Raw genomic sequence first — 23,642 nt, forward strand, 5'->3', positions numbered from 1 at the left:
TGTGCCGGCAACGGGCTCTCATGAGTCATGACAGTGTGGTGCAAATGTGTCAACAGACAACCGCACACGGTAGTCTCATGGAAAGCAGCGGAAAAGAAGCAATCAAACCAGCTAACATCTTGTTTAGCGTTCACAGCGCGTTTCATTGACCTAGTTTGACAAAAGGTAGATTGCATGCCCACAAACACGCGTCTGCTCCTTGCGTCCGTCACTGTGGAGTCAGACGCGTTGGGAACGCAGCATCCATTTCGGTAGCAATTGAGACGATTGTCGAATAGCACGCCTCTTTGCATGACGTAACGCTGACGTCATAAAGGACCCCTGATGCCTTCTTGTCTAGGCGGTGATGGCTGGGCCCCATATCCAGGCCCAATCTTTACGCAAAAGCTCGCGCAAAGGAGCGGTAGTGTATCCAGATGCGGCAAGAAGAGCCACAAATGGTTTGCCATGCCTAGAACGCTACGTAATTCCGCTGCATTGCTCGGTGGCTTCATTTTTTTTTTCACAGCATTTTTCTTAGCTGGATCGGGTTGTACGCCTTCCTCACTTAGAGCATGACCCAAAAAGGTAAGCCTTTTAACACCGAAGACACACTTGGATATGTTTAACGTTATATTGGATTCTGCCAACCTGGTCAAGACATTAGCAAGTCTAGAATCATGTTGTTGCTGGTTGTTTTTAAGGACTAAAATATTGTCCATGACGTTGACGACTCCAGGCAAGTCTGCCAGGATTTCGGCATTCTTTTTTGGAAATAGCCAGGCGCTGAAGTAATTGCGAAAGGTGAACTGGTGAAACAGTACCACACGAATGCAGTAATGAAGATAGTAAATTCCTCCAAAGCATTGCTTAGGCGTACTTGATTGAAACCAGAATTTGCGTCCAGCTCATAAAAAAGTTTTGCACCGGCTATATAGAACCCAGAGCTTTATCCACTGTGGGGAGGGTGAATTTCTCTCGTAGAACGCACTTATTCAGTTGTGTAAGGTCTACACAGATCCTGACATCCCCACTCGGCTTTGGCACTGGTAGTATACCGGCCCACCACTACATAGGCCCGTCAACCTTACGAATAGCGTCCATTTGCTCAATTTTTTTGCGATCAAGGCGGACACGTTCCCTGAGTGAAATTGGAACTCTGCATGGTGCAGTTATTGCATACGGAACCGCGTCTGAGCGAAACCGCATCCGATACTCTCCTGGCATGGCGCCCAGGTTACTGCAAACTTCGGGGACCGGAACGCTACCGGTAGACCCCTCCTGCGCGACTGAGTCGACAAACATCACAGCTTCTAGTGCCTCCAGAGCGGGCAAACCGAGAAGAACATGTCTTAGCGAGCTTACCACATAACATGCTTGGCGAAAACGTTTCCATTTCCAAGCAATTTTTGCCTCGAATTTGCCCAAAATATTGAGGCGTGAACCACTCGCGCCTGTCAAAACCTCGTCGACTCTCGTTAAGTTCACAGAGAGTCCGGGAAAAGATGACGGAACAACGGTAAGTTCGGCCCCAGTATTAACTTTTGCAAGCACTGGAGCAGAGTTATCACATACCTGAATGTACCGCGCTTTTAAACATGGCGTTCTAATCTCTCCCACAAACATTTGTCCCGTGTCCCCTTGCACGGAAGAAACTCCTACCTTGCGTTCGTTATCTGTCGAAGTCTTGTAAGACAAACGCTTTTAATGGCTCATACTGCTGTGGACAAAGTATGTCGCGCTTTTGCGGCGGTTGTCGCGTGCCGTTCCTTGGCGCGCGTTCAAGTGTGGGACTCCAGATGGCAGGAACGCAAGGTAAGATGAGACTTCTGGAGGAAAGGCACAGTATCTGTCACACTTTCTCCGACAAGTGTGCGTATGGATGGTACGCATAATATCATAATTGGCTGAACTGAGACGTTAAAAAACCAATTTCCAAAACCTATCACTTGATCTTACGTAGGGTGAATAATCTCATTACCTGAAAAGCAAAATTAAAAGCCAACAGCAGCAGGGAAATGTGCAATGTTTTCGGAATGTGTAAAACAATCAAAAGCCAAATTTATTTCCGGTATTTAAACGTCCTGCCAGGCATTTAGGGGTGGATTGTAAAGGTCACTCAAGGAAGCGGCCAAAACACCACCATGTCCTTGCTGTACGCGTAGATTTGCGAAAGTTGAATTTTTATTCTTATTTTGCCGTTCCGTAAGCTTTCATGGGCACCTGTACATCACAGTGTATTAAGCCCTTAATTTGTTTCTCCTGCGGTCGCCTCTATTTTATTTTCCACTTTACGGAACCACGGGTTCTCAGTACTGAGAAATCCGTCCCCAAAAAACATCCTTTCATTTTTTGCCCTGCTCGTCTGCCTAGACCACATTTTGTCTTTTCGAGGCATAACTTGCATACCCTGTCAGTGATGGGTGTCATGCCCAGCTGAAGAGAAGTCACGTCAAAACGTTGGCTTGTGAACTGAGGTTAGCTTTGAACCTTTGTTCATTTTTCTTTGATACTGTGTACTATCTTCTGCTGATAGCTATACCTGATCAACATAATTCTAATTATTTCATTCTGCTGTTCACGAAACGCCTGCACGTTTGTTTCCTAGCTATGATTGCAAGTGCTTTAGCAGCAGCTAACGTAAGACAATTCTGAACAGATCTCGGTCATATAAACACTAAGCACTCTACCTCTCAGGTGGATGTGAAAACTTTTATTGTCCGGAAGAGAGGACACCGGAGTTCCGGTACCGCTCGCAGGCGTCCAGGAAGCCCGATGTCACCCTAAGTGGCAGGGGTTAGTAGACGAAGCGGTTCGCCGCTTCTGTTGCCAGACGAACAATGTTGGCCTGTGTCACCGGTCTTTGCTAACAAGCCTGGTCTCCCATGCTTCTGTGTCTTTGAATAAATTGTATCCCAGGGAGTGGCTGCATTCCCAGAGGATATGTTTTAGAGTTCCTATATCTTTAAAGAATTTGCAGAATTGGTCCTCCGGATTTCCAATTTGCGTGAGGTATCTCCATCTGGGAAACATGTTCTTGGCTTGCAGGCGGCGCCCGGTGACTGCCTCTGTGGACGTGAGGGACCTATCTGGGGGTGGATATTTCCTCCGTCCTAACTTGTAGTGCTCGATGACTTTGTTGTAGGTCGCGAGCGTCTCGGCCTTAAAGTTAGGTTGACGCCGGCGTACCCCCCCCCCCCCCCCCCCCCCCCCGGATAATGAGCGCTCGGGCAAGGGCGTTGGCCGCTTCGTTTCCTGGTATGTTGGAGTGAGCGGGGGCCCAGGTTAGGGTGATCCCTCTGTCTATGTTGATTTTCGATAATATGTTCAACGCGTAGTGTGATATTTTGCCTTTGCAGAAATTCCTTTTTGCGGATTTGCTGTCATTGATGATCGCCTTCGCGTCCGTACTAACGCATGCTAGGGCGATCGCCGCTTTCTCCGCTGCCGTGTCGTCTCCTGCGCTTGTATATATCTTGTCTTGCTCGATTCCGGACCCGTCGACTACCCCTGAGACGGAGTTCCCGTCATCGTCAAAATCAGCGTCTGTGTATAGCAGCCGTCTCGGGTGGCATTCTGCTTAGTTTTGTTACCAAGTGTTTGGCTCTGTGCTGGTGTCTTTCCTGATCGTGTTGCGGGTGCATGTTCTTGGGTATCGGTAAGATCGTGAGGGCTTTCCAAATTTGGGCTCAATGTGGAATGTCTGGTATTTAGTGCCTCTGTTCCATTGTAGTCCTACCCAGCTTAGAATTTGCTGTTCTGCCTCAGTTAGACTTAGGCGTTCGAGTTGCGCCGTTCTCGTTGCTTCCGCTAGTTCCTCTCATGTGTTATGCACCCCCATTCCCTCTAGTGTCTCGGTTTAGGTCGAGATTAGGAGTCCCAGAGCTCGTGTCGTGCATTTCGTTATTATGGCGTCTAACTTGTTTTTGTCTGCTTTTTTTTTTTTTGTCTTAAGGAATGGGGTGGAGTAGCAGATCCGACTCAAGATGAAGGCCTGGATCAGCCTCAACGTGTTCTCCTTTAGCCCTCTACCTCTGGCCGAGAATCTTACAATGATGCCTACCGCTTTGATTGCACGCTTGTCTAGCTTAGCTATAGTCGTTGGATTGCTTCCTGTTTTGCTTATGAGTATGCCCAGAATTCGGATCCCATCTACTTGCGCAATTTCTTTCCCGTTCAATTCTATCGAGATTTTGGGAGGAGATGCGTTGGCTGTCATCGTCCGAGACCTGATGATTAGTAGTTCCGACTTCGTCGGGGAGAAGCTCAGCCCCTTACTTTAGGCATGGAGATAGATGATGTAGGCTGCCCGCTGAAGCCTTCCCTCTATAGACGCATCGCTGCCCTCATTAAGCCAAACGTTCACGTCGCCTGCGTAGACGCTCGTTTTCAGCCCTTCGATGCTTCCTAATTTTTGCCTTTCATAACTACATTAAATAGGACGGGGTATAAGATGACCCCTTGTGGTTTGCCCCTGTTTCCTAATTTAATCTCTTCCGAGCTGAGGCTCCGCATGTGTAGAATTGCTGTTCTGTCTTTGAAAAATGATTTGGCGTAATCAAAGGTCATCGTCCCTACGCTAATATCTGACAGGCCGTCAAGGATGGCCGAGTGGCTGATATTATCAAACGCTTTGGTTAAGCCTATCCCCAATACACCTCTCAGTATCCAAGCAATATCGATGGTAGAAACGTTTGTCACACATGTACGAGAGCGTTTCTAATGCAGTTAGTGTCAGTGTCGCCAGCACTACAAAAACCTGCAGTGTGATTGCGATTAACTGCCCAGCACTCTTGCCTCTTATGTTAGGCAGTCATGTCGAGCTGTCATCTGGAACATCAACCACAAAGAAAGTTGGGCACTCCAGTCGGGCAACGACTTCAAACAGTGAAGCCATCGAAAAGCTCCACCAGCAACTTTGGCACTAGTTTCGGGCAACGATGTCGGGGAGAGAAGCCATCAGATAGGTTGAAACAACACCATCCAGAATACAGTCTGACCTGAAACTAATGAGGCTAGTTGTGGGTTTGCGAGTGTATTAACTCATTTGGGAAGCGTGTTTCGGGTAATACGGGGGAACCTTCAACTTCAGAGTGTGACGAGTTCAATTAGCTTCGAACCGGCGAAGCGAGTGGACGGGCTTGAGCGCGTAAACCCGTTTCGTAGCGGCGTCGATGAAACTGAAGCAAACGTCATAATAACGATGCACGGTGAAGTTTCGAAAACATTTCGAGGGACATCAGCAACTAAAGTAATGAAAGGCGAGAGCCTGAGAAGTCTCATCTTGTCTAGCGTTCCTGCCATCTGCAATCCCAAACTTAAACGCGTGCCAAGGAACGCGACGCGAAAGCCGCCGCAAAAGCGGGACACACTTTGTCCAACGACAGTATGAGCCGTTAAAAGCTTTCGCATTAATAAAAAAAAACTAACTTTTTAGGTTTGAGATGCTTAAGTCTTCGGTAACGACTGCGTTATTTCTTCTCCATATGCGTTGCCTCCGTTTCAAGGAGGGAAAAAAATCACAATGACACAGCCTACGAGATCAAGCGGAGATATATACTTTCCATCGGTTGCAATTTGCCTGGTAAGAAAGGCCGTATGATCCTAGCACAGTGATCCGTAGTGATGAAATTCAGTTTATTTGTGGACGAAGTGAGCATTAACAATATACAATAACACTTCTTCATACGACGACTATGATTACATTTCTGTGTTACCGTTCTGAACCGATATCTTGAGAGCCATTTCCCCCATGCCGCCGACGGGTACACTGTCGCTGCCCGTTGCAAATCGGAGGAACTGCTTCTGCACCTCGGGGTTGAAAGACTTGAGTATGTCCCAAAAGTCCCTGAGCAAAAGAAACACACCACCGATAGATGTGTGCTCAAGAAAATACTTGTAAACAGCCATTGAAGCAGGCATTAGGGCTCCTTCGGTTTTTAATTTTTAATGGCGATGATAACTACTGCCTTTTTCCAAATTTTCGTTTACCGAATTGTTCCCCCATGAGTAGTCTGCCCAATACTGGGTGTTTACGAAAAAACAAAACAATAGGCACTAGAGGTATTCGTTTCCACCAAAGGTGTGCAGCTATTTATGAACACCTGAAACCTCACAGAGCGTAGCACTAAAGGTTTTAGAACATTTTGAAGCACTGCCTAATCAAAATTACAGCATGTCTCCTTTTGCGATATCATAAATATAGGAAACCGCTTCGTTTGAACACTGCTTGATAGGAAAACTTTTTTAAGAAAGAAAAACACTATTACTAGTTTCCTGCACATTGTCTAATATAACGTGGCACATATTGCTTCGGCCAGCTTCAAATCCCGACGAAAAGATGAGGACGGCTTAATTAGGCTCAGATGAATACTTATTCAGCGCACACAGCCATTTATAGCACAGTACATTTTGGATGACAATAAAAGGTATGCACTTCATGAAAATAACAAGTCATACATGCCGATGTATTGTGCTAAGTTAATATAAGATCACATGACAAACTAATCGCTTCGCCAATTACGCGCCATAATTAAAGTTATTTATAAAATTGTGATGAAAACTTACTTTATAGCTACAGAATCAAGTTATATATTATCCGATAGCTTATATCGACTGTAATTTAAAAATAAGAAGAGTTCGACGCTGCTGAACCGAATATTGAGCGAAAGCAATAGCTGCGGGTGACCGAGCATTCTTCTTCATCTTCATCTTCTTCTTCATCTTCTTCATCTTCTTCATCTTCATCTTCTTCATCTTCTTCATCTTCTTCTTCTTCATCTTCATCTTCTTCTTCATCTTCTTCTTCATCGTCATCTTCTTCATCTTCATCTTCTTCATCTTCATCTTCTTCATCTTCAGCTTCTTCTTCATCTTCTTCATCTTCTTCTTCTTCATCTTCTTCCTCATCTTCTTCCTCATCTTCTTCTTCATCTTCTTAATCATCTTCTTCATCATCTTCTTCATCATCTTCTTCTTCATCCTCTTCTTCATCTTCGTCTTCTTCGTCTTCGTCTTCTTCGTCTTCGTCTTCTTCGTCTTCTTCGCCTTCTTCATCTTTTTCATCTTTTTCATCTTCATCTTCTTCATCTTTTTCATCCTCTTCTTCCTCTTCTTCTTCTTCATCTTCCTCTTCTTCTTCTCCAGCCCACACATAAAGCCCCGCTTTAACCAAGCCGTATGAACGTGCCTTATTGGGCTCTAGGAGTAACATGAATGCCAGGGTCCTGGCAGGCTGATTCTTACATAACCGTCCCATGTGAAACGAGATATCCAAGTTGGCAGCTCCTGCCAGCTTGGGGTTGTCTACGGGGGGTCGTCTAAAGGTCAAAGGTCAATGGTGGTCACCGCCGGGCCACGCTGACGGCTCAAACTGCGAGCAGTATTGCTTTCGCAATAAAACAGCAATTGCCGGACGCGACTACTTACTGATAATTAGTTTATTGTGATTATTTATCTAACTTTACGTCACAACGTCAAGCCATATCGCTGATAAGGTTTCGATGAGTAGCATCCAAAATCAAACGCTTAACACCCCAAAAGCCATGTAAAACTGAGCTAACTGCGTTCAAGCATGGTTAAGCGGCTGCCAATTTTTACTCATTTATCTCCACTGTATTTCCCTTGAAAAATTATTTCTCCTTTTTCTTTCTCTTCAATTATTTATCTTCTTCTTCAAAAGCAAAAGAACGTGTGCTCCAGCTGACAGCAGCATGGCGGGGCGGAGCAAAGGATGGTCTTATTTCATCATAGCAAAGATGGTGATGCAGTAGCCGAGCTTCCATTGCTTATCGATGCCTCGCCACTGATGGGCAACCTGTATAGATCACGATTATGCAGGTTTAACCTTCCACAAAGCAGCGCAAAGAGTGTGACGTCAGCTGTGGAGATAGCTCGTCGCCCTGAGTGGTCATATCTTTGTGGAAGGCTTCACGAACGCGCTCCAAGTGCGACGTCCGAGCGCTCCTTCTCTGACCTTGTAGGTCGCTGCTCAGGCCGCGAGCCGTCGCAGTATTTTGAGATATCCTCTATCAAACTTGTAATACTGAGTCTCTCTCTGGAACTAATGAGCGTATGAGGATATTCGCTGTTATGTCGTATTGCAGTTGAGGCTCGGCGAAGGACCCTGAGGATACATGGAGGCTTCCACCACATCAATCCGCGCCTGCACTGTGGGCCTCGGTTTTGAACGTATTGGCTGCACTTGTCTGCGAACTTGTCACAGCTTGCTAGACAAGTAGGTGCTCTAGTATAAGGCGGAGCCCAATCAAAATGGTCGACACAGTGAGCACTATCGCAGCATTGACAGGGCTGGCACGTCTTGCGCGTCTCGCAGATAGCAAGCACAAGAGACAAAGAGCCACCGTAAATTGTCGCTTATTAATCTCTCCAAGTTAAAATCACGCGCAGATGAAAAGAATAATTTAGGTGATCAAGGGCTGATGCTTTTAAATCTGCTTTCGTAATGTCCTTGCCCACGAACTCGGAAGAGGTTGTTACCTGATAATTGGTTCGTCTTCTTCAAAGCTGTCGTACACGGTGACTTTTCGTAGTTCGTCCAGATCCAGTTTCGGACATCCGCAGACGAGCATTTCCACTTCTTCCGGGCGAAGCATCTGCCGTTGAAAGCAACGCAACCACGAATCGTTAGCTCTGAGATAATATATTTCTCTCTTTCGTTGTGCTACTTACAATGAGCGCATTCGAAGCGCAAACGCTGTGGAATCCCAGATAGAAGGCTTTAAATGGCTGAGCGATGGCCTTGTTGAGGACCAAGTCCACGTACAGGTCTACGTATTCTGCGCAAGAAGAGGCAAATCGTACTGTCGCTTATACACCAATAATTTTGCTGCGCTCGAAGGTGCGTTTGTCTACCAGTTCATTCAAATGTACGTTAGCTGATTCCCTTTTCTGTCTTCAAATTTATAAGCAGTTTATCATAAAACAAGTTATGACATGGTTGTTTACGTCTAGTGGTATTTTTTGATACGTATTTCACTTAATGCAGACAGCTGGGCCAGTTGGTAGCTTTTAGCACAATGAAATGAGGTACCAGCGTGGCGACACAAAGACCAGAACGAGCAGACCGAGGACGGTCAAACATTCGTCTGCCAGTCCTCAATCCTGACATCATTGCGCTCTTACCATGCCTTAGTGCTGGGCTTAAAGCTTAACGTTATACATAAAATTGAAAGCGCCTCACGTTTCCTTCATTTCAAGCAGTAATTCTATTGCATTGGCGTTCATTGCAAGCAGGACCTTCAGTGTGAAAGAAATGTGCAGCTGGTCGCATAACTGTCAAAAGACCGCCGAAAAGAAGTGAGAAAACCAGGAATTGCGACAAAGGTGACAGTGAACTTCAAAAATATTTACTGGAAAAAGCAGTTGAAAGCAGTTGAAAGCAGTTGAAAGCAGTTGAAGGCAGTTGAAGGCAGTTGAAAGCAGTTGAAAGCAGTTGAAAGGTATAAAAGGAGCGGCTCCTCGCGTGTCACTCGGCTTTTGCCACCGGTGGAGATCAAATTCGAAGTAAAGGTATCAGCTTCCGATACCGCCGAATTCCCAACAGTGATTAGCTGCCCTTATAGATTCTCTCTCTCTCACTCTTTCAGGAATTTTGGGGACGATGGACTGCTCACATGCTCTATTTTCGCTTGTAACTGGAATGCCCTTACCACCGTACTTGAGTGTGTGAGTTTTTACTTACGGAAGGACAGAAGAAGGTAGAAATGTACCCGTCGAATGTATTCCTGCTTTAGAAAAAGAGGCCATTGTTTGATGTCGATGAAACCTACACTCTTCCTGTAGCCACTGCGAAGAAGGCCCGGCATGCTCCTAGGCTGATCTGTTTTGTCCTCTTTAGTGCACGCTCAAGTTTGATCTTTTATTTGCGTTCTTTTTTTCTTTTTTTTTTTTTTTGCTTCATTGACCGGAACATTTCGAGACTTGGAACATTGTTCAGGCATATGGCACACTCTCTCCGAAGGCGCAGACAAACTATACAACACCTCGATTTAATGGCATGACGCACGACTTTATAACTAGTTGCTTATAACTATGCGCGCCTTTTGGTCCAAAGTCTTCATGCCACTTTGCTTGCTTTTTTACGGTATAGTTTAGTTCGGTTCATGAGCTTTAATGATGACCCACAGCACCCCTGGCTACGACTGATTGGTTTAGTTTGTTTATGAGATTTAAAGTCGCAATTCCACTCAAAGACGCCGTAGTGGAAATCTCCTGAAATGTCGACCACGTGGGGTGCACTGACATCGCACAGTACACGAGTACCTTTCTTTTCGCTTCCATCGAAAAGCGGCCACCGCGATCGGGATTCGATCCCGCATACTTGCTTACAGCAGTCGAGCGCCTTAACCACTGCGCCACCATGACGGGGTGCGGCTCTTTCTATGAGGGACGCCATATCAGTGGAGAGCTTCAGGTAAATTCGACCAGCTGGAGTTCTTTAACGTGAACTGATATCGTACAGTACTCAACTGTACTACATTTCGCCCAGAAAACACGTGTTGTAGGACTGCCCTGGTTATCAAAAGAAAATACCTTCCAAGCCATTTCACCACATTCAATGCTTGGACTACACCGAGCAACGACGCACGGGCGCGACTCAAGCTGCTATCCCTCTGGGAGTTTGTACGTGAGGCAGGTACCGACCTCCAAATGTGACCTCCCTGTCCCTGCCGCGTATTTCCAAACCATATCCCGTAGGCGCATTGGAGAAGAAGACGCTCTCAGCTAGTTGAACGGTGATTGTTGTTGAAAGGTCTCTCTGAACGCCACCGAAAGGTAACATACTCACTGTAAGCGACGATTATTGCTGAAAGATGTCTCTGAACGCAACCTAAAGGTAACATACACTCACTAAAGGCAGGAAATAATTACGGGGAAAATAATCGTTTAGTGTAACCGTTGCCATACCGATTGTTACTGAAAGGTATCTGTGAACGCAACCTAAAGGTAACATACACTCACTGAAGGCAGGAAAGAATTAAGGTGAAGGCAATCGCAAAAAAATAATATTAAAAAGAAATGCAACACGGGAGTCGAACAGATGTTTCAGTGGCATCAGTGCAGAGACGGGTGGTGTTAATGCATTGCGCCACGAAACAACGGGAACAGTTGCCTTTAAATGCGTTCTTATTCGTTTAGACAATATTTCTACTATTTGTCGCCAGGTGGCGCTGCTCAGAGGAATCACGAACTATACCGAAAGTGGAAAATGCAGATCAAGAAGGAAGATTTCTTTGATAACTCAAGAGGCAGTACCCTACTTTTTGAAGCTAGATCACGGTCTTAGAACACGCAGCTACAAAAAGAAATTTAACAATGGAGATGACGCATGTGCTGTATGTGGAAACTCCAGTGAAACAATTGACCATATTATACTCGAATGTAATGGTATCCATCCGGAAGTTGATGCAGGCGCAATCACTGTTCCTGAAGCTCTAGGGTTTAGAGATAACAGTGGCCGGGTGAATAAACCGGCGGTGGAAACTAGCAAAAAACGACTGGAAGATTGGTGGCTTAAAAGCAGAGAAGTGACATATTGTTAGTAATGTAGGAACAAAAATTTAATAAATAGAATGACGGTTTAGTTAACCATTCCAAATCAATAATTAAGATATAGTAAGAAAAATGAGCATGTTATCTACTGCTACCACCCCGTTTCAAAGGGGACGCTCCTATATTCCATCCATCCATCCATCCATCCACGCGCCAGAGCGTCGTCTGCTCGAGTGCTCCTACAGGATATGGTTTGCTAATTCGCGTCCCTGCCCCCTTCTCCACTGAATAGGACTTCGAGTCAGCTCCATTTAATTAGCATTACTCTCTCACATTCTGCCTCTATAGAAAGGCGGCTGGCGCGGACATGGTTAAACCCGGCTTTTCCGGTTCAGTAGTCAGGTGACCTAATCACTGAGCATTCGGGACGGGTAAAGGGTATAGACGGCACTTAAGAAACTTCTTCAGAGCGAAACGGTATAAGCGGGATGAGTTCAAGTGTTTTTCTGCCTCTCTTGAGATGCGTAACTTCGAGTTGACGCCAGAGCCAAAATGCACGGGTCAAAAAGCAACCCTTTGGCCTTCGCGTGAGAGAAAAAATGATTGGGGCTGCCTGTTTGAAGTAGCCCCATTTGTTGTATGCTGTTTTTGAGAGACCATACTGTTACCCGAGAAAAATACACTTTGCTTCGAACTTCATCTAGAACGACATCGACTGAGCTTGTAGCCGATTTAGACTAAAACGTATGGCTAATGGGAAAACTGACTGGCCATAGGGTTTTCTTGGCAGGAAATACTGGAGTGGGTTGCCATTACCTTCCCCAGTGAACGACTGAACTGAACTGAATGGGAAAACTGCAACCCTCAAGTAAAGGGCCAGAGTAGGGGTTTTCTCTCGACACGGCAAGCAGTTCACCGTTTAGCAGCTAGCGAATTATCTCCACAAAACGAACGCTGCTTCTGGAAACGATGCACAGAAACGCAAAAAGCCTAGTATTTATACTACTTCAGGTTAACACGGGTTAATACTAACGAGTCAAGAAAAATGCGATAGACAATAAAATGAATTATCGTCTTAGTCTGGCGCAAAACAAAAAGCCCCTCATTACAAAACCACTCTCAAAACTTTTATCACGAAACACGAGAAACAACAAGTGCAAAATTTGTGAAATTGGTATTATGCGCTCCACCTTCTACACAATCGAACGCTGTTCTAAGAGTTTTTGGATACAATACAAATTACTAATAACATGCCGGCGGGGTACTTTTAAACATTCAAAAGCTGCCTGTCCTATAGGAGGTTGCCAGGAAGAGTTCCTTCAAGCACATAGCCGTGCAGAAGATGTCGCTTGTCAAATTCAAGACCAATGTCAGTAGCTACCAACGACATCGAAAAAATATGGCGCTCTATATAGTTTTCAGAGGTAAAAGCTGTTGATATATATTAGCTTTACTGATGACACGCATCCTGCCGGCACCCTTACTGTACTGAGATGTCTCAGTGGCAGTCAGCAACTGTGGCAACTGTGACTGTCGAATGAAGACTGTAGCACCTAAAGTTTCTTTTCTCTTCCAATGACGTAATCGAGAGCATGTTGATATAAGCACACTCGGTACGTCAGATATTGATTATGCACAAATTAGTCAACAATTTATCACCAAGTTGCTCATCGTATTCCTTCAAGAAGACATTTCTTGACATTGTAGAAATGGAGTTAAGTTATCAAAGGATAGCCATTCAGTGGAGCATTCAACTGCTGGCCGCAAAGCTCTTCTTGGTCTCCTTTGAGACTGCCGCGGCTAGATGGCGGGAGCGCATGCGGTGCATCAACAGTATCACCCTTGTTCGAGAAGGCTGGAAGCCCGCAATCATGTACTCCCTCTTCATTGATGTCACCACGGCCAGGTGGCGAAAGCGCACGCGGTGCATCAACAGCATGGCCTGTCTTAAATACGACTGTAAGCTCGCCATCATATACCTTTTCGTTGACGCCACTGCGCTCAGATGGCAGAAGCGCACGCGGTGCATCAACAGGACACCCTTGTTGAAGAAGGCTGGAAGCTCGGCGGCATGTACTTCCTCTTTTCTTTTGCGACACTGCGGCCAGAGGGCACAAGCGCACGCGGTGCATCAACAACACGGCCTGTCTTGGAGACGACTGGTAGCTCGCCGCCATGTACTCCCTCTTCATTGGTGCCACCGCGGCTAGGTGGCATAAGCGCACGCGGTGCATCAACAACACGGCCTGTCTTGGAGACGACTGGAAGCCCACCGCCATGTACTCCCTCTTCATTAATGCCACCGCGGCTAAGTGGCATAAGCGCACGCAGTGCATCAACAACACGGCCTGTGTTGGAGACGCCTGGAAGCTCATCATATACCTGTTCATTGACGCCACCGCGGTCAGATGGCAGGAGAGCACGCGATGCATCAATAGGGTGACCCTTGCTGAAGAAGGCTAGAAGCTCGGCGGCATGTACTTCCTCTTCATTCACGACACTGCGGCCAGATGGCAGCAGAGCACGCGGTGCAACAACAAGGTGACCCTTGCTGAAGAAGGCTGGAAGCTCCGCCCCATGCACTCCCTCTTTATGGACGCCTCCGCGGCCAGGTGGCGGAAGCGCACGCGGTGCATCAACAGGGCGACCCTCGCTGAAGAAGGCGGTAAGCTCGGCGGCATGTACTTTCTCTTCGTGGACGCCACCGCGGCCAGCTGGTAGAAGCGCACGCGGTGCATCAACAACATGGCCTGTCTTGCAGACGACTGGCAGCTCGCCGCCATGTACTCCCTCTTCATTGATGCCACCGCGGCTAGGTGGCATAAGCGCACGCGGTGCATCAACAACACGGCCTGTCTTGAAGACGACTGGAGGCTCGCCATCATATACCTTTTCATTGACGCCACCGCGGTCAGATAGCAGAAACGCATGCGGTGCATGAACAGGACGACCCTTGCTGAAGAAGGCTGGAAGATCGGCGGCATGTACTTCCTCTTCATTGACGCCACCGCGGTCAGATGGCAGAAGAGCACGCGGTGCAACAACAAGGCGACACTTGCTGAAGAAGGCTGGAAGCCCCGCCCCATTCACTTCCTCTTTATGGACGCCACCGCGGCCATGTGGCAGGAGCGCACGCGGTGCATCAACAGGGCGACCCTTGCTGAAGAAGGCTAGAAGCTCCGCGCTATGCACTCCCTCTTCATGCAGGCCACAGCGGCCAGGTGGCAGAAGCGCAGGCAGTGCATAAAGAGGGCGACCCTTGCTGTACATGACTGGAAGCTCCACGCCATGAACTCCCTCTTCGTGGACACCACCGAGGACAGATGAAAGAAGCGCACGCGGTGCATCAACAGGGAGACCCTTGCTGAAGAAGGCTTTAAGCTTGGCGACATGAAGTTCGTCTTCATTGACGCCACCGCGGTCAGATGGCAGAAGCGCACACAGTGTATCAACAGGGCGACCCTTCCTGAAGAAGGCCAGAAGCTCCCCGCCATGTACTCCCTCTTCATTGAAGCCACCGTCACCGCGGCCAGGTGGCAGCAGCGTACGCGCTGCATGAAGATGGCGACCCTTGCCGAAGGCTGGAAAGTCGGCCTTATCTACGTCCTCTTGATTGACGCCACCACGGGCACACGGTAGAAGCGCTCGCGGTGCATCGACAGGGCGACCGTTGCTGGAGAAGGCCGGAAGCTCGCCGCCTCGTACTCCCTCTTCATTGACGCCACCGAGGCCAGATGACGGTTGGCATATGTTGGGTGCTGCAAGGGCGCAATCATTAGCAATATCAGGATTGAGTGCCTGGGTCTGGACAGACTCCTGAACACGCTTCAGCTTACCCAAAAGAAGAGAAACTCCTGCTTCCGTTGTTTTGAGGAAGAGTGCCTCGATGTAGGCGGCCAGCTCAAGGAAATGGTTCCAAGGCGAACGTGCTTTCATCTCAGAATTTTGCGACCAGTGCTGCGCCACCGAAATACGGAAGGGAACAGCAGCTACCTATAGAGAACAGACGCTCCCTTTGCAGCGGCTGGACTTCGAACTCGTTCGCTGCATTTGGTTCCAGATGGAAGAACTGTTCCGACATACCTGTAGTCGAAGTCTTTTCCGGTGATCACCTGCGTTCAGTTTCCGTGGAAGGAGGTAGAGAAGCGTGACTTCACTGACCTGGAACGAGAATTGAGTATGGAGTGAGGACTTCGTTCGGTGTCGGATGGCTGAAGATGAGACGCAAGCCTTGCATGAGCCCTAAATAATATTTACCGGGCGCTTCTTCTTGGCTACGTGGCAGACGCCGAGCTAAGTTCGTGAGCGAACGTGTCGCGCGGCATCACGCGAGTGCGAGCTTTCCTCGTTTTTTTCTTCTTCGTCGCCTTGCTATCGCCGGGGCGTGGCTTTTTTTTTCTCCTTTCTGCGCCGGAAACCATTTTATGTCCTGGTTTATAAAAAGAGTGCTATTGTACTGGGTATGCTTAAAACTTCATATAGAACGAACCATTGACACCGCAGCTGATGGCTCAGTCGCTAGGGTGACTGCTAATCCCGAAGACGTGGGTTTGATCCTATAACCGAAGCGGCTGCGATTCGAGGGGGGGCAAATCGCAAGACGCCGTATGCTGCGAGATGCCAGTGCTTGTCAAACAACCCCCAGGTTGATCAAAATTATCCGAGTCCTCAATTACGGTGTCTTTTTTTTATAGCCAATGTCACTTCAGTATTTTAACTCAAAATGCTATACAAGCCAACGGACCACTTGATAATTAGTGCCTGATTTCTTAGCGACTAGCGGGCGCGTTTGCTGCTATCGCTGCCGCAGAGTTGCACAGTACTTTAAAGGCGCAAGTCAGCCCAGTAAAGTGCTGATTTCAGCGCTACAACGGCTGTCTGTTCTTTTGTGCCCACGGCATTGCCACCAACACGTGACCGTATGAAGCAGTCTTTTAGCCACATGCCCTTCTATATGCATCGCCCTGGATTCCACTGCGCATCGGGAACAAACCATGCGACTTTATCCTCACGTTGTGCATAAATAGTCAGACGTTTTGGAGACTTCTTGATTTAAATCGCAAGCGGGAAAACCTTGATGAGGTAATTACATTCATGGCTCTGTCTATGTGGTATAAAACCACTACCTTCACCATTCACCTGCACTGTGAACGAGGGGTCCGCACAGACAGACTCCGAAACACTCTACTTTTATTCTACCCTTGGCATCTTTCCGTTAAATGTCATCGCTATTATACCCAAATATATGCTATTCACCATTGGGGTTTTGCCGGTCATGTCTCTGCCATCCTTTATTGCAAGACCTAGAGCAGTGTTCGACGGGAGACTAAAACTTCGATTTGTCGTTTTAATTTACTAGCTTTCGTTTGCTACTGAACAATTCAGAAAGGCTGCCGTGAGCTCTACACATATATATTCAGTACAAGCGCAGACTTATAACGGAAAGAACAGACTTAGAACTTATAACGGAAATGGGGTGTGGGAGACACGATAGAAGGGGAGAACGCTGGCAGATAATTTTGTCGCGTATGGACCAAGTTGCAGGCGCAACTTCGAGCCCCAAAATGGCACACTGCCTACTCCTTGCCCCTCTTTTTTAATTAAAAAGAACTTGAGCTTAAAAAAAAGCGACGCAATGAGACTGGCCGCACCAGCCTTACCGGCATCCCTTCTGCAGGTCATCTATCGTTAACTTGCAGATCCCGACGTATGAATTCTCAATGTTGTGCGGGACGACGGGAGGGTTGAGCAGTTTCTTGTAGCACGCCGTGGAAAAGTGGAGGTCCAGAATGATTGAGTTATAGACGGCGAGCCCCATTAGGTGCGAAATGTAAGAAATACAAGTTCGCTCTACGTAGTCCGCTACAGTTCGCGAGAACTTGTTGCAAGTGATGAGGTAGGCCTGTACCAGGCAGCACACAAGTAACCAAGGTTCATAGTGCTTTGTTAATGGTGCTCAGTCGAAAACACAAAAAGAAGGTACCATAGTGGCTTGCTCACCTCGTTGAGGGAGTCCGACACGAGATGAGGCAGGCAAGAAAGACGAGACGAGCACTACAATCTAGAACAATCAAGCGATACTCGGTACCGACCATGTTTCTCAACAACGCATCCCACTTTGCGCACAGTAAATGATATAACGCCTATGAGTTTGTACTCGAGTAGATTCCCGAGCTGCGTAGTGCTGAAAGTGGAGCACGCTGCTTTGTTGTTGTATACAAACACGGCTGCAAATATCAGTGAAACGACGAGTGGTAATTGAGCAGCATGAATTAATCGTGTAAATTTCGTGCTAACGTATCGCCAGATATACCACCCACCGTAGTCAGGGCTGAATATCTGCATGATAAGCAGCAGAAACCACTCTTTTGTGAGCCTTCCCATGTCCAGCCCTGGATCGCCCACGAAAGTAACTGAGCTTTTTTTAATCAGATCCCTCTGTTTCCGAGCAATCTGAGGCAGCGATAAGATGGGTGTTGTTCCTAGTTATTCTCTGGCATCATAAAATTCTTTGTTAATGGTGCTCAGTCGAAAACACAAAAAGAAGGTACCATAGTGGCTTGCTCACCTCGTTGAGGGAGTCCGACACGAGATGAGACCGTCGAAAGTTCAGGTTGAGAAAGAACAAATCAATATCCAGCGCCTGGTGGTTAAGTCCGCGGTTCAGCAGGCTCCTCGGCGGAGGATATATTTCAATTCAGAATTTGAAATATTGCAAAAATAACAATTAAAATCATGGGGGTAAAGCATGGCTTGAACCCTGTGATAGAGCGAAAGCTGTGAGGGTTGCAGCGATATCCTCTGTAACACAGACTTTTCAATCCGCGGCTTTTTTTTTTTTTTTTTCATATTTGTGTGAACAGGAAGGCGAATTATACAGGGTCTTGAATATTTGGGAGGTGGGATTTAAAAAATTCCTATGCAAAATCTACTACCCTATTCGAGCTGAAATAACGTTCACAAAGTAGCAAAATATAGTCTACGTTATCTGATAATTGTTTCAACATCGGCACTCGCCTAGATTTCCCTAAATCGAGAAAAAACTGCTCTCACTTATCAGATAACGTAGACTATATTTTGCTACTTTGTGAACGTTATTTCAGCTCGAATGGGGTAGTAGATTTTGCATAGGAATTTTTTAAATCCCAGCCCCCAAATATTCAAAACCATGTACTTTTAGATGAGCACCATGTAATGGTGGACACTTACAGAAAAACAGGTCAAGGTCATGTTTTCATATTTTTTCTCTTGCAAAGTGCACATTGATGTATAAGGAAGGAAAGGAGCAGTATCTGCCAGACTTGGAGGAAGGGAGGAAGGTGGAAGTGGTAGCGGAAAGTGTGAAAGAGTTCCCATAGTGAAGGGCTACTGAGTAATTTCGGCTACCAGGGGGCTTTAATGTGCGCGGACATCTCACCAACAGAGGGCTGTCTCTCCATTTAAGCTAGGTTTTGGAGAAAGAAAGGCGGAGTATACTTTTGGGTGGACACACCACGGAATCCTGGACACCCACATTTATTAGGTCAAGGTCACCTGAAGGGGCAAATTTAGTGCCACGCTACGACCGCCTTTACCTAGCGTAGTGAACCTTTCGCTTCGAAACTTCCATGCTTTCTGTCCTCTTCTAAAGTGAAGTGAAGGTGCTAGTTTTACCTCCTGCCCCCCTGCTCAGCCTCCTCTCCCTCCTTCGATTCCAAGGACCACCGGCCTAACGTCCTCCCTGACCAGATTTGATTCAAGAAATATGCGGAGAAAGTTCACTGTGGCCTTTCTCCACGTCGCAACATGATAGAGAAGAGAAGCGTGCCTATCAGGAAGCGTGCCTATAATCGTGTAGAATCTCGTTCATTTTAGCGTGCGAGAACAGTTAGCGAGAGGAACGTAAAAAGAACGCCGCGTGCCTAGACTAAAGCAGGCCTAGCCGGGTTTTACCATGATTTAGTACAGCTGTCTCTGCGAACGAGTACACGATGTTCTAGATCTATTAGTGTGCTTTCCCTTGCGTTTAATATCATCTGTTCCGAAACTGGCTGTAAGATGGATTTCTTGGCTACGATGCTCAGTGTAAAAGGGTACCGGCAGTACAACAACCTGCTGGAAAGTATAAACCTGTTAGGCGGAATTGTAACACCATGCGAAAATGTGAGCCCACAACACACGGATCATGGTCACTGTTTAATCGTTCTCCACGGTGGAATGAGTGATTCATTTTTAGTTGTCCTCTCTGACAGAGCATCATTTGGGCCTTTATGTAACAAGTGCGGAATGTTTTCAGGCGTAAAATCTGAAAGCAATAGGTGGCCCCTAATGGCTGTTTTTTTTTTTTTTTTTGTACAGGTCGCCCTACCTAGAACGTCTTTGTTTTCCAAGGACCTCAAAAACTACCTGTAGCCTATAATGATATCAAGAAAAAGGTCGCCCTACCTATAACGTCTTTGTTTTCCATGGACCTCAAAAACTACCTGCAGTATATAATGATATCAAGAAAAAAGTTTTATATGTGTAAAAATGCCGAAAAAAATTTACTTGGTGTGTTTGCCGGGAGACATGCCACCGTTAGTACTCAGACATCAGGTCGATATGGTCTAAGGCACTGTTGTAGAATTCGGTGTAGTTCAAAATGTTAGGATTCTTCTTGTTTGAAGCATCTGAAACATTGAAAGCAGCCAATAGATTATGCCACGACGACCAAATGGAAATATCAGTGCGATGGTGTCTGTTCCTTAGGATTTATCTTACGACTTGCGCGTTCCTGTTGCACCGCTCCTTACGCTGCCACATTGCTTGAAAGACATTAAGACGTCTGGGTGATATCCGAAGCATGACTGCGAAAACTCTATAAAAGTGCCTGTTTTCTCTTTTCGGCGTGATAGCAACCCAGTTGCTACGAGCGCAGCTGTTTGGGTGAAAGATTAGCATAAAGAAAACTGTGCTTCCTGAGATGGTCACGGCTGCATGCATTTTCCCTGTGTCATTGTCCACCCCGGCATGAATGCGACTAGCCTCGTCCCTACTGAAATATTCTTCGTACATTAGTTCAAAAGCAAAAACATCGGAAGCTCAGAGCGTCGAAGACTCGTCTAAATCTTGTGCCGTCGCTCTGATTGGCTACTCTGCTATGCGAGGTCACAACCACGTGGCATCGCGCGGGTAATTCAAACTGAACCTGTTACAGCGGCACCGGCGCGGGAGTTTTCTCGACAGACATTTCAAGTTCGCCAGCCAACAGAGAGAGAACGATGGAGCCTATGGCTGACCAATGACTGAACATGACCTGCTGTAGTGCTTTCAAGCCAGAGAACATCGCATTGGATCAGGTTTATGTGCGGTTCAACATATCTGTCATTTGACACAGCGGCTCCTGGATGGCGCCACATGTACAGCTGAAAATGCAGTACACCAAGCCCATAGCCACATAAAGTTAATGCAAACCCACTTTCCCACGATATTAGAACTTGAGCCGAAATTCTCTGCACTTTTATCAAGAGTTGTCGCCTCTAGAAAGTTGACTCTTCTTGAAAATTATGTTTATAAACTTAAATATACATACTAAACAAGACGCACAATGTAGTACCCATATCTTAGTTCGTATCTTCATCACTGTTTTTATTACATCCAGCCAACAAAGGTTTCAAAGTCGCTGGAGGACATCAGGTTTCGCCGGTTACTGTTCTGCATGTCATGTACCATCCATTTCGGCCGACTAGCTCAATAGGCCAAGATTAAGACCGCTACCGCACACCATATGCACCTTTCTGAGTGCGCGTCCTTCCCTTCTGTTGTATTCGTTACCTCTTGCGGGAACTATTTAGCTTTCTTGACTTGGCGGGCATAAGTAATCGGACTCGCTATTTCGAAACAACTCGTGCGAAATCGATCAAAATGCATAAAGCACTTCTCAAAGGCGTTGTAAAGTCAGCATCTCATTGAGCAAGCAAGCACGCGTTGGAACCCGCTTTACAGGCATGCAGTGAGATGTTTAAATGTTGCCCCCAAAAAATCAAAAATACAAATGAAGTCCCATGATTGCGTTGATGACTATTTCTGATTAGTATTTATAACGTGTTAATATTCGTCTACTCGTTTAAAAATCAGATGTGCGCATGTTCGTGAAATTCAGGGCACCAACATTTTTTTAACTTGAACAATTTCGAACAAGAACTTATAAAGCAAAAAAATAATCAAAGTTAAAATAAAGCAATTGATGTCAGCTCTACATGGTAAATAAGAAGGTTTGTAAGCCTGCGATTAACATACATTTGTTCAGCAGTAGCAGCTTTTCTCAAAGGCTATGTTCCCCTGAGTCCCTGAGTTCAATGAGGAAGTGCGGCACGACAGAATCGAGGGGCGGCCAAAAAATAGACAAGTGAATTAAAGTGTGCGCATTGATAAGGGCCAGCACTCTCGTTGCGCAGGGAATCCACCACATACTCTTACTAACAGAAGGCAGTTTGTGCCCGTTTGCGGGAGGAAATTCTGCGATGCTGATGAACTGCAACAGGCGCTTGACTATGCCCGAAGCCTCTCCGGTGAAGAGCTTAAAAATAGGACGTCTTAACAAAAAATAAAAAATTTCAGTGGCTGAGGGATTATCGTTACGCATAGTTTTGTAAAGAAAGTGCACAGTCTTTTCGCATCGAAAGAACGCGGTTCCGCTAGAGGAGCCGGCAAACTGGAACCAATTATCGCTGTTTTGTTATTCCCTTAGAGGCGGAGTTTAGGCGTACCCCATTTCTGTTTATCCTAGCAGTACAATGCGTTCACTGTGACACTTGCTAATGGGCAAATGATTTGGCTTGCATTGAATAAAAACGATTGAAAGAACAAATAAATGTGTAGAATATTTTAAAACGAAATCTAACTGGGGGGGGGGGGGGGGAGAGGGCAGTTGTGGCATTTTTTTTTTCTTTATTTCTCTCACTGATATCAGACATCTCAGGCGTCGTGCACTCTTATGGTGAATGTCGTCCGATTAATCATATTCGGCTACAAGCCGCGGTATAAAATAAGCATGAATTCAAGGGATATTTGTGGTGTAGGACTGAGCATTGTTCAGGTCGTAATGACATTTTTTTTTTTTAACCAGCTGCAGGTTAGCTTGTAGTTAAACCTGGAGTTACGCGAGAGCTATCTGCATGGCTACGCTTAGGTTCGGCTTGAAAGTAAACACCTGGCTTTTGCGCATAGTAGTTTATTCTATGGTTTTAGCTTTACTTATGGCATAGGGAACACGTTTAACCACTTGAGTGCGATGAAGCGAAAGCCTCTATCGTGCGGTGGTTCGAAGCCTTTCGCTACGGCACCTCTTTCTCTATGTCTTCACTCCCCCCTTCGAGATCACGCGATATCGTAAGCTACAAGCCAACATATAAAGCCCCGGTTTAACCGAGCCGTATAAACGTGCCTATACGTGGCCTAGGGATAACTTGATCGCAAGGGTCCCGGCAGGCTGATTCTGATATCACTCTCCCATATGAAAGGAAAGGTCCGAGTGGGCGACTCCTGCCAAACGTAATGTCAGGAAGCTCTACGTCCAGTTAGTGCTCGGCCATGTCAGCTGCCAGCTACCGCAACCCACGACTTCTCCTTTCTTTGCTCTTCGGACAAGCACGGACAGGCACGATGAAATAGTGAGACTGTGGCCAATGCAGCTCTCGCTCCAAAAAAAGAAACGGCGACATTTATTCAGACGTTTATATTGACAAAACATCTTTCTGCAGCTCATGCTTCTCTTTTCGTGAAGCTTATTTCACGTCATTCTCTTTAAGATTGTAGATTGCTCACAATATGTATCCTCTTCATAATTCTATGAAGAGTGGAGTAATTTGTAAACATTAGCGGACGCCCAAGCTTCGCCTGAAGAGTAATTACTTCTGAAATGGGGCACAGTTAACACGACCTAATATAGGCGTGATTATGCTGTTGCTAGTCTAGTAATTATCTTGGTAGTTAACGTCTCCACAGCATCACGCCCTGCTCAGGCACACTCGAGTATATGAATGTCAATAACGTTTATTATAAACGTTGATTTTGGAGGCACTGCCTGTAGATTATTTAAGCGAATTTCAGCGGTGTACTTCTTTTTTTTTTTTTTTCAAAAAAGACTGCTAGTGACCTCAGCCGAAGTTGTCTTCGCAAAAAACAATAAA

The sequence above is a fragment of the Amblyomma maculatum genome, chromosome 1 (assembly GCF_055883805.1).
Source record: "Amblyomma maculatum isolate TAMU_Amacu chromosome 1, ASM5588380v1, whole genome shotgun sequence".
In the NCBI taxonomy this organism is placed as follows: Eukaryota; Metazoa; Arthropoda; class Arachnida; order Ixodida; family Ixodidae; genus Amblyomma; species Amblyomma maculatum.